An 8,304-nucleotide genomic window follows, 5' to 3' on the forward strand; every position below is an offset into this window, starting at 1 on the left:
CCAAGTATTCAAAGAAAGAAACCAAACTAGCATTTATGTGATGAAATCATAGGGTGGCTCAAGAAAAAAGAGAAGATATCATTAGTCAGCCAGACAGAATGTAGAATCTGCAGGAACTGGCAAAAAAGTTCACTGAAATTACAGCAGAGAGGAGCTTGCTCAAGAGATGTGCAGAGATTTAAACCCAGCAAAGACAGAATTCTAGCCCTGCTCGGAGAACGATTGTTTTTGTTCTCACACTCAGGACACCTAATTTAGAACTCTGTAATAAACCTCACTGGTCACATGACATAACTTTTCAGAAACATTGCAGCACAATCCACACCAAATGACACCCAGCTTTCAGTGGTCTATAAAAAGTCAGTTTATTTATCATAAGAACACATGGGGGTGGTGGAATCCAGAAAGGAAGAGAAAAAACTGTGTTCAATCAAGAGGAAATGGAGAAAATTATATATATGTATTTTTATATAGAAAGGAAGGATAGGATATTTACAGCCTTTGGATAAACATCAAAGAGGCACATGTTTGTTTCTCACCATGGATACTGAATAGATTTCAAGGAGGGATATATCACTGAAAGGAACACAACCCAAACATACTAACCTCTACCATCAACCTATCAGACCATGGAATTTTTATCAAATGGTTCAGTGGGATGGCACTGAAGGACTTGAGAGATTCTAATTCTGTTCTTGCTATTCTTTTACCAATCAAGAAACTGCAATCCAGGTAGGCCACATGATGTGCTGAGGCCACAATTCAACAATTAGCTACTGGAGACAGAGAGAGAGAGGGAAAGGGAGAGGGAGAAGGAGAGGGAGAGGGAGAGAGAGATGGAGAGGGAGAGAGAGGGAGAGAGGGGGAGAGAGGGAGAGAGAGAGAGAGAGAGAGAGAGAGAGAGAAGCTCATATCCACTAAATCATTCTCCAAATAACCTCAGTGGCTAGGGCTGTGCCAAGGCTAATGCCAGGAGCCAGGCCCTCAATCTAGATCTTCCAAGTGGGTGACAGGAACTCAATTACTTGAGCTACCATCAATACCTTCAAAGGTCTGCACTAGCAGGAACCAGAGTTGAGAATCTAACCCAGGCATTTTGAAATGACATGTGTGCCTCTGAATTGATAGGCCAAATGCCTTCTTTCAGGACCTCTTTTTGATGTACAAAGATTAAGTATATGAGTCATTGCACCCAGATATCTAAAATTCTAACAGGAAAAAAGGGAAGAAACTCAAAACTAGATAGATAGATAGATAGATAGATAGATAGTAATGATGATGATTATGATTATGATAGTTATAATAATATTTTCATTTATATGCCAAAATGTGGCAGATGTTGGCAATGTATTTCTACTTCTTTGTTTATTCTCAGATGTTGTGAGATGCAGTAATTGAGGCTCAGGTATCAAATTCATTATTTGTTCAAAAATAACTCTATTTCAAGCTACTTTATATATTCATATAAATGTCAGGTAGTAATAAGAGGATTAAAGGAAGACAATAGACTAAAAACAAGAATAAGATTTCTATGAGAAGTGACTCTTGAGAAGACACTTCTTAAAAATGAGGAAAAGAGTCATGAGGCTATAAGAAGGAAAATATTTGAAACACAAGAATAGAAGGCGCAAAAGCTCTGGGGCAGAATTACAAGTGAGAAATATCAGTTACCTAGTCCTCATTTCTTAGGAGGTAACAAGAACAATCAGGCTTGAATTCTTTTCTCGAGAAACTAATTACTAACTAGAACAGTGAATCAAGTGCACTAACATAAAAAAATCATGGTAGAATATAAAAAGGGTAGAAATAAAAATTAAAAGTCAAAAGAGATGGATATTTTGTTTAACTTGGCAAAAGGACAGTGTCGTGAGATGGAGAAGACTGAAAACCTCCCAGTGGTGGCTTTTGAGGGTCCCTTTAAGAACACGTAACGAATGGTCACTGGGAAGTAGGACATGGACTAGTCTCTCAGGAATGAAGAACACTTTCTAGCCAGAAAAAGTAGGTACTTGCTTTTGGGGAAAAGCGTTGCACCAAAAATAGTTGTTTTTGGCCAGAACATAGTGGGAATGATAGCAAAATAAGAAGAAAGCAAAAAAAAAATAAATAAATAAATAATAGGAAACACTGAATAAGTAAATATTTAGTCCAAAAGCTAAGACACTTGGAAATAACTATTTCAGGAGTTGATTTATTGAATGTGGGGGTTGCGAGGGAAGTGTGAATCAAAAAGGACACTAATGTTTTTCACCTTGGTGAGAAGGAAAATGGTTAATAGAAATAAGCAAGTCAGAGAGGAGCAGGTTGGTGAGCTTGAAGACACTGCATTTACTGCATTGAAGATGAGCTCCTGGAGTAGTCTTGTTAAGCAACAGCACGCATTAGAATCATAGGACATGCCTGTGAAAACAGATTACAGGGTTTCACCTGCAGTATCTGAATCATTAATGTAGGAGAATTTGCATGTCTAATATTCCCAGGTAATCTTGTGCTGCCTGAGTAGACCACACTCTGGAAATTTGGAAGAATATTCTATTGAAAAAGAGAAAAATGCAGGACTGCATTTTTGAGAACAACAATGAAACTAACAGGAATCTAGAGAAAAGTGGCAGAGGTTTGCAAAAGTCACTCTGGGCATCTTCCTAAAGAGCTGGGATTACAACTTAAGGTGTCTATTGAGGCTCCTCTCCATTTCATTGTCACACTTTTTCTTTTCATCTTAAAATACCAATGACACAATGACTGTCCTAGGATTAAGAACAGCTGTTTCCAAATTCCTTTGAAAGTGCTCTGGAAAGCACTGCCCAGTAACAACATGATGCAAGTCCTCAAAGTATTATTTAATTTTCTAGTACAATAACTTAAAATGATAAAAACAAAAATGAAATTATGTAAAAATATTCACTTTGAAATGTATTAAATACCAAAAATTAATTATCATATATTTAAGTTGCTGCTCAGGACTCTAGCATCCCAATCAGAGTATCTGCTTCAAGTTCCACCTCCTGGGCCTCAGATACAGCTTCCAACTAATGAACATCCTGGGAGACAGCAGATAATGGCCTAAGTACTTGGGTCCTTTCCATACATGTGGGAGATTAAAAACTACAATGAGTGGGATGACCATCAGTTTGGACAAAAAAGACTGAATGAACTCAAAGACGTGGCAGTCATTTAACAGATGAGAGTCTCTTTCTCTTTCTGTCTCTCCTTTTCTTTTACTCTGCCTTTCAAATAAATAAAATGTATTTTAAAAAGGTGAAAATATAAAAAGAGGTACCAAACCTTGAGTGGGAATTACTGGTTATTGTTTTTTTTTTTTTTGAGCAATGACAATATATTTCTCTAAAGTATAGATGTGTCATTCTAAGAATATATTTTTCTTGATGTTTATGGAAAAATACAGAATAAAGAGGTCATCTGAAGCTCTTCTTTTTCTCTCTCCTATCTTGATTCCTGTCATATTTAAAGCAAATGTCATCAATACAAATTCTATATAATAAAAGGTTAATTACAAAGAGATTTTGATACTCCTCAGATGCCTGACATTTATTATGGTAAAAATTACTTAGTTGGGCAGGCATTGGACCTAGCAGTTAAGACACCAGTGTCCATATCAGATTGCTTGGCCTTAAAATTGGCTTTGGGCTCCTGACTTCAGCTTCAGCTAATGAAGATCCTGGGAGGCAGCAATTATGGCTCAATTGATTTGGTTCCCAACACTCATGTCATAGGCCTGCACTGAGTTTCTGGCTCATGGCTCTGTCCCCAGTTTAGGGGCTGTTGTGGACATTTGGGGAATGAACTAACAGATAGGAGTGTTCTTTCTGTCTCTGCTTCGCTACTTCTAAAACAAATATTTTATAATAAAATTCTTCTTTGAAGAAACAAGCATTGTAAATTTCTTTCCAACAAGAAAAAGAAAGTCAACTACCCATGAAGTTGGATAGTGCTGGTGGATCCACAAGATTTTTCCAACTTCTTATTCCACTTTCAAAAGCAGGAACAAGTGTACCAACAAGTGTAGGGAAAGTGGACATGTCATATCTAAGTTTTCCCTTAACTCTGGTCAACTTTCTCATCTGTCTACTTTAATATAATCAAGCTGTTGATTCTTAAATTACCTTACAGAAAAAAGTTAATGACTTCCCTCTGTCAAACCATGTATGAGATTATAAATTGCTACCTCTGGGAAGAAGTTTAATTTTACAGATTCTATTCAGTGTTAGTAACTGTAGAGCAATCAGTGATCTTTCTGAATAATCCCAGTAGCTTTCCAATACTTAGTTATTTGGGGAAAAGCTTTGGAGCTTTCTTACTTTTTCCCTTCTCTGTTATGAATCTCAAGGTTGAGTTGTGTTCCCCATGAAGTACATGTGTTGCCCTAATGTGGCACCAGAAAAGAGATAACCAATGCCCTCAGGCTTTGGTTGGAGACATCTTATCCCCCTAATCTCTGACTATGGACCCTCTGGTGTCCTGAATATCATCAGCCAATACTCAGTGACATTGGTCTGGACTCACAAGTCTTTGGGTATTTTGCCAACATCTGTCACTACAGACAATGAACTTGGTCATCATCTCCAGATGAGAGTTCCCTACCTTCTTCAGCTCTTTAAAAATCCCAAATCAGTACAAACTGATAAGATCTTTACTAATTATATACTGAATTGATCTTCTGTATATAAAGATAATTGGAAATGAAAAAAAAAACTGGTGTTAAATTGGAAGTGGCATAGAAAATTAATTAATTTTTTTAAAAAATATTATGTAGGATCTCTGTCTTTAATGTGCTGTACACTGTTATTTAATGCTATAACTAGTACTCCAACAGTATTTTTTTCACTTTGTGTTGCTATATGGGGGCAAACTGTTGAAATCGTTACCTAATATATACTAAACTGATCTGTATATAAAGAGAATTGAAAATGAATCTTGATGTGAATGGAAGGGGAGAGGGAGTGGGAAAGGGGAGGGTTGCGGGTGGGAGGGAAGTTATGGGAGGGGGGAAGCCATTGTAACCCATAAGCTGTACTTTGGAAATTTATATTCATTAAATAAAAGTTTAATAAATGAACAAAAAATAAAAATCCCAAATCCTGGTGTCATCCAATTGTCTCTATTTCCCCGCTTCTTTCTTAGGTACTCAGAAACTAGCAGCTGCTTTACCACAAACTCCCTCTGAATCTTCTCTTGAGCTCGCTTCCCTAGAAATCTCCTAGCATCATGGCTCCTTGATCATGCCCACATGACACAGAATTCTGAGACTGTCTTATTTCCAAGCAGAAAGTGGAGCACAGCTTTCTCTGCTTCAAGATTTCCATCTTCTACCGCCAGAGATTTCTATTGCCTCCCATCTTTACCCATGGTGTAGTCCCAGGGAATGAGAGATGTGGTCTCCAAGGAACTCAGGTATCACCTCCATCCTCCATCTAGTCTCCTCTAATGCCTTCCCAAACTGTTGTCCCTAACCTCAGAGGATCTTATGCTTCCCACCATGTGGGGAATTGGGAATTGAGGTGTCTCCCTTTGCACAAGGCTTCATTTGCCCTTGTTCTCTATTTTGTACTATAGCCAAAGTTTTGGGTTTTTTGTTTTGTTTTGTTTGCTTTCTTTAATCCTCTCAAAATCCTGGATGCCAGAAATCCATCATCAATATCACTGAGCTAAAATCAAAATGCTGTCAGAGCAACTCCCACAATTCTATACTGGAGAATCTAGTTGTTGCCTCTGCCATTTTCTAGAGTTAAGGCCTTGGCTCATGACTCTTTCCTTCACCTTTTTAAATATTTATTTATTTATTTATTTGAAAGTCAGAGTTACACAGAGAGAAGGAGAGGTAGAGAGAGAGAGAGAGGTCTTCCATCTGCTGGTTCACTCCTCAGTTGACCACAACGGCCGGAGCTGAGCCAATCTGAAGCCAAGAGTCAGAAGATTCTTCCAGATCTCCCATGTGGGTGCAGGGGCCCAAGGACTTGGGCCATCTTCTACTGCTTTCCCAGGCCATAGCAGAGAGCTGGATCAGAAGTGGAGCAGTGGAGATACAAACTGGGGCCCATATGGCCACTGCAGGTGGCGGCTTTACCCACTATGCCACAAATGGGGAAAAATTGGAAGCATTTCCACTGAAATCTGGTACCAGACAGGGATGCCCACTTTCACGGTTCCTTCACTTTGAAAGTCAGCAGAATGGCATGTTCTGGCCTTTCTCTCTGCTCCCATCATCACGCCTCTTTCTGCCTTCTGTATGAATCTAATGTCCCTCAATCTTTTTCTTAGAAGAATCCTTATGATGCTATTTAAGGTCCTTTGGATAATGTAGAATCATCTCATGTCAAGATCCTACACATAATCACATCTGTAAAAACTTTACATAGAGGGTAACCTACAGGTTCCACAAATTAGGACCTGATAACTTTAGGGGTCACCATTCAGTCACTGTGGCTGTCAATGAGAAATGAGAAAGAAAATATTCTCAACAAATTTTCTGGAATTTGATTATCTTCAAAGAGGTTAGTATGTGGTCTAATAGAAACATGACACAGTTGGACCACCTAAGTACCTGATTATTTGATTCATTCCTTCAAATATTGAATAGAAATTTGAAACATCATTTTTTTAAATAAACAGTTTGCCTTTATATAGAGTACAAAAAAAAACCTAAATGTATGGGTGAAATTGACATCTTATTATTTCATTTTTTTGCATTTTTAATTTATTTATTAAATATTTATTTTCCCAAAGAAAGCTTTTATTTAATGGGTACAAATTTTCTAAGTACAACTTCAGGAACATAGTGATTCTTCCCACCATATCTGCCCTCCCACCCCACCTCCTCCTCCCTCTCTTATTCCCATTATATCCTCTTTTTACAATAAGAATGTACTCCAACTTATAAAATGTGTACACTAAAAAAGAATGATTTCCAATAACTAAATAATTGAGGATGTTGAGTGAAAAAGTGTGTTTGGGGGAAATTAAGCCAGGGAATTTCTTAATAAATAAACTGCATATTGAGAGTCTCAGCCAAGGCAGCTCAAAATCTGACCTTTCTATTTGCCAGCACCAAAAGGACAAAATGAAATAAAACCATATTTGTTACCCAAAAGAATTATAGTTTCCCTGATATTGATACCTGGGAAAAAATTTCTCCCTTAGTTTTCATCAAGAGAAAAATGAATCATAGTGAACATTTCTTCAATATCAGCTTTGCAACTAATTTTATAAAGAGCTTTCAAGACAACATCCCAGTATGCCCCTCCGGGTAGGCGAATGGACCAGAACCAAGGTGCAGCTCCTTAAATCCAGCCCTACAGAGACTCAGAGAATTCAATTTAGGTCTCATAGCTCTCCAATAATCAAGTTTGATGCAATATGAATACATATGAAATGTCTTCCAAAAGTTCTTGGAAAATGCTTATTTTTTTTAAAGATTTATCCCTTTATTTGAAAGACAGAGCAATAGAGCACAGAAGCAAAGAGGGAGACAGGTCTTCCATTCGCTGACCCACTCCCCAGATGGCCGCAACAGCCAGAGCTGCGCCGATCTGAAGTCAGAATCCAGGAGTTCCTCCAGGTCTCCTATGCGGGTACAGACACCCAACAACTTGGATCATCTTCCACTGTTGCCTCAGGCCACAGCAGAGAGCTGGATCGGAAGTGGAGCAGCTGGAACTTGAACCAGCATCCACATGGGATGCCGGCACCACAGCTGGCGGCTCTACCCACCACACCAGAGCACCCGCCCTGGAAAATGCTTATTTTGAAAAAAAAAAAAAGAAAGAAACTAGTTTCAAAAATTTGGGAATCAAAATAAACTTGTTATCTTTTAATTACATTTTCTGTGGACATTTTGAAATGCTCTCATGTTTGGGAAAAAGGAAATTAATGGATCTCATCTTCAAATATGTTTGGGAGACTCTGAATTACAAATGTACAATAATTTCATTGTTGTGGGATTTTTCAGAGCCTTACATTCATAAATGCATACTGTGAATTTCAAAAATAAGTTATTAATTCCTATACTATCAAGCTAATTTCCCAACAATGTTTCCCAAATTAACTTTACAGAGAATACTTTATTTTGCAGTACTGTAGGAGCTAGTGTTTTACAAACAGCACTGCAATTAAAGCTGATCCGAAGTAATACATCCACGTAGCGCTGCTGCTCAAGCCAACCTGAGGATTATCTGTTTTGAATGAAATGAAGAAGATGAAGCATGAGAGAAGGACAGGAACAACCATGACGTTGCACAAATGGAAGAGCTCCTTTTGCATAGGACATTACTTTGTGTGGTTATGGGT

This window comes from Lepus europaeus, chromosome 3 (assembly GCF_033115175.1).
Source record: "Lepus europaeus isolate LE1 chromosome 3, mLepTim1.pri, whole genome shotgun sequence".
Lineage (NCBI taxonomy): Eukaryota > Metazoa > Chordata > Mammalia > Lagomorpha > Leporidae > Lepus > Lepus europaeus.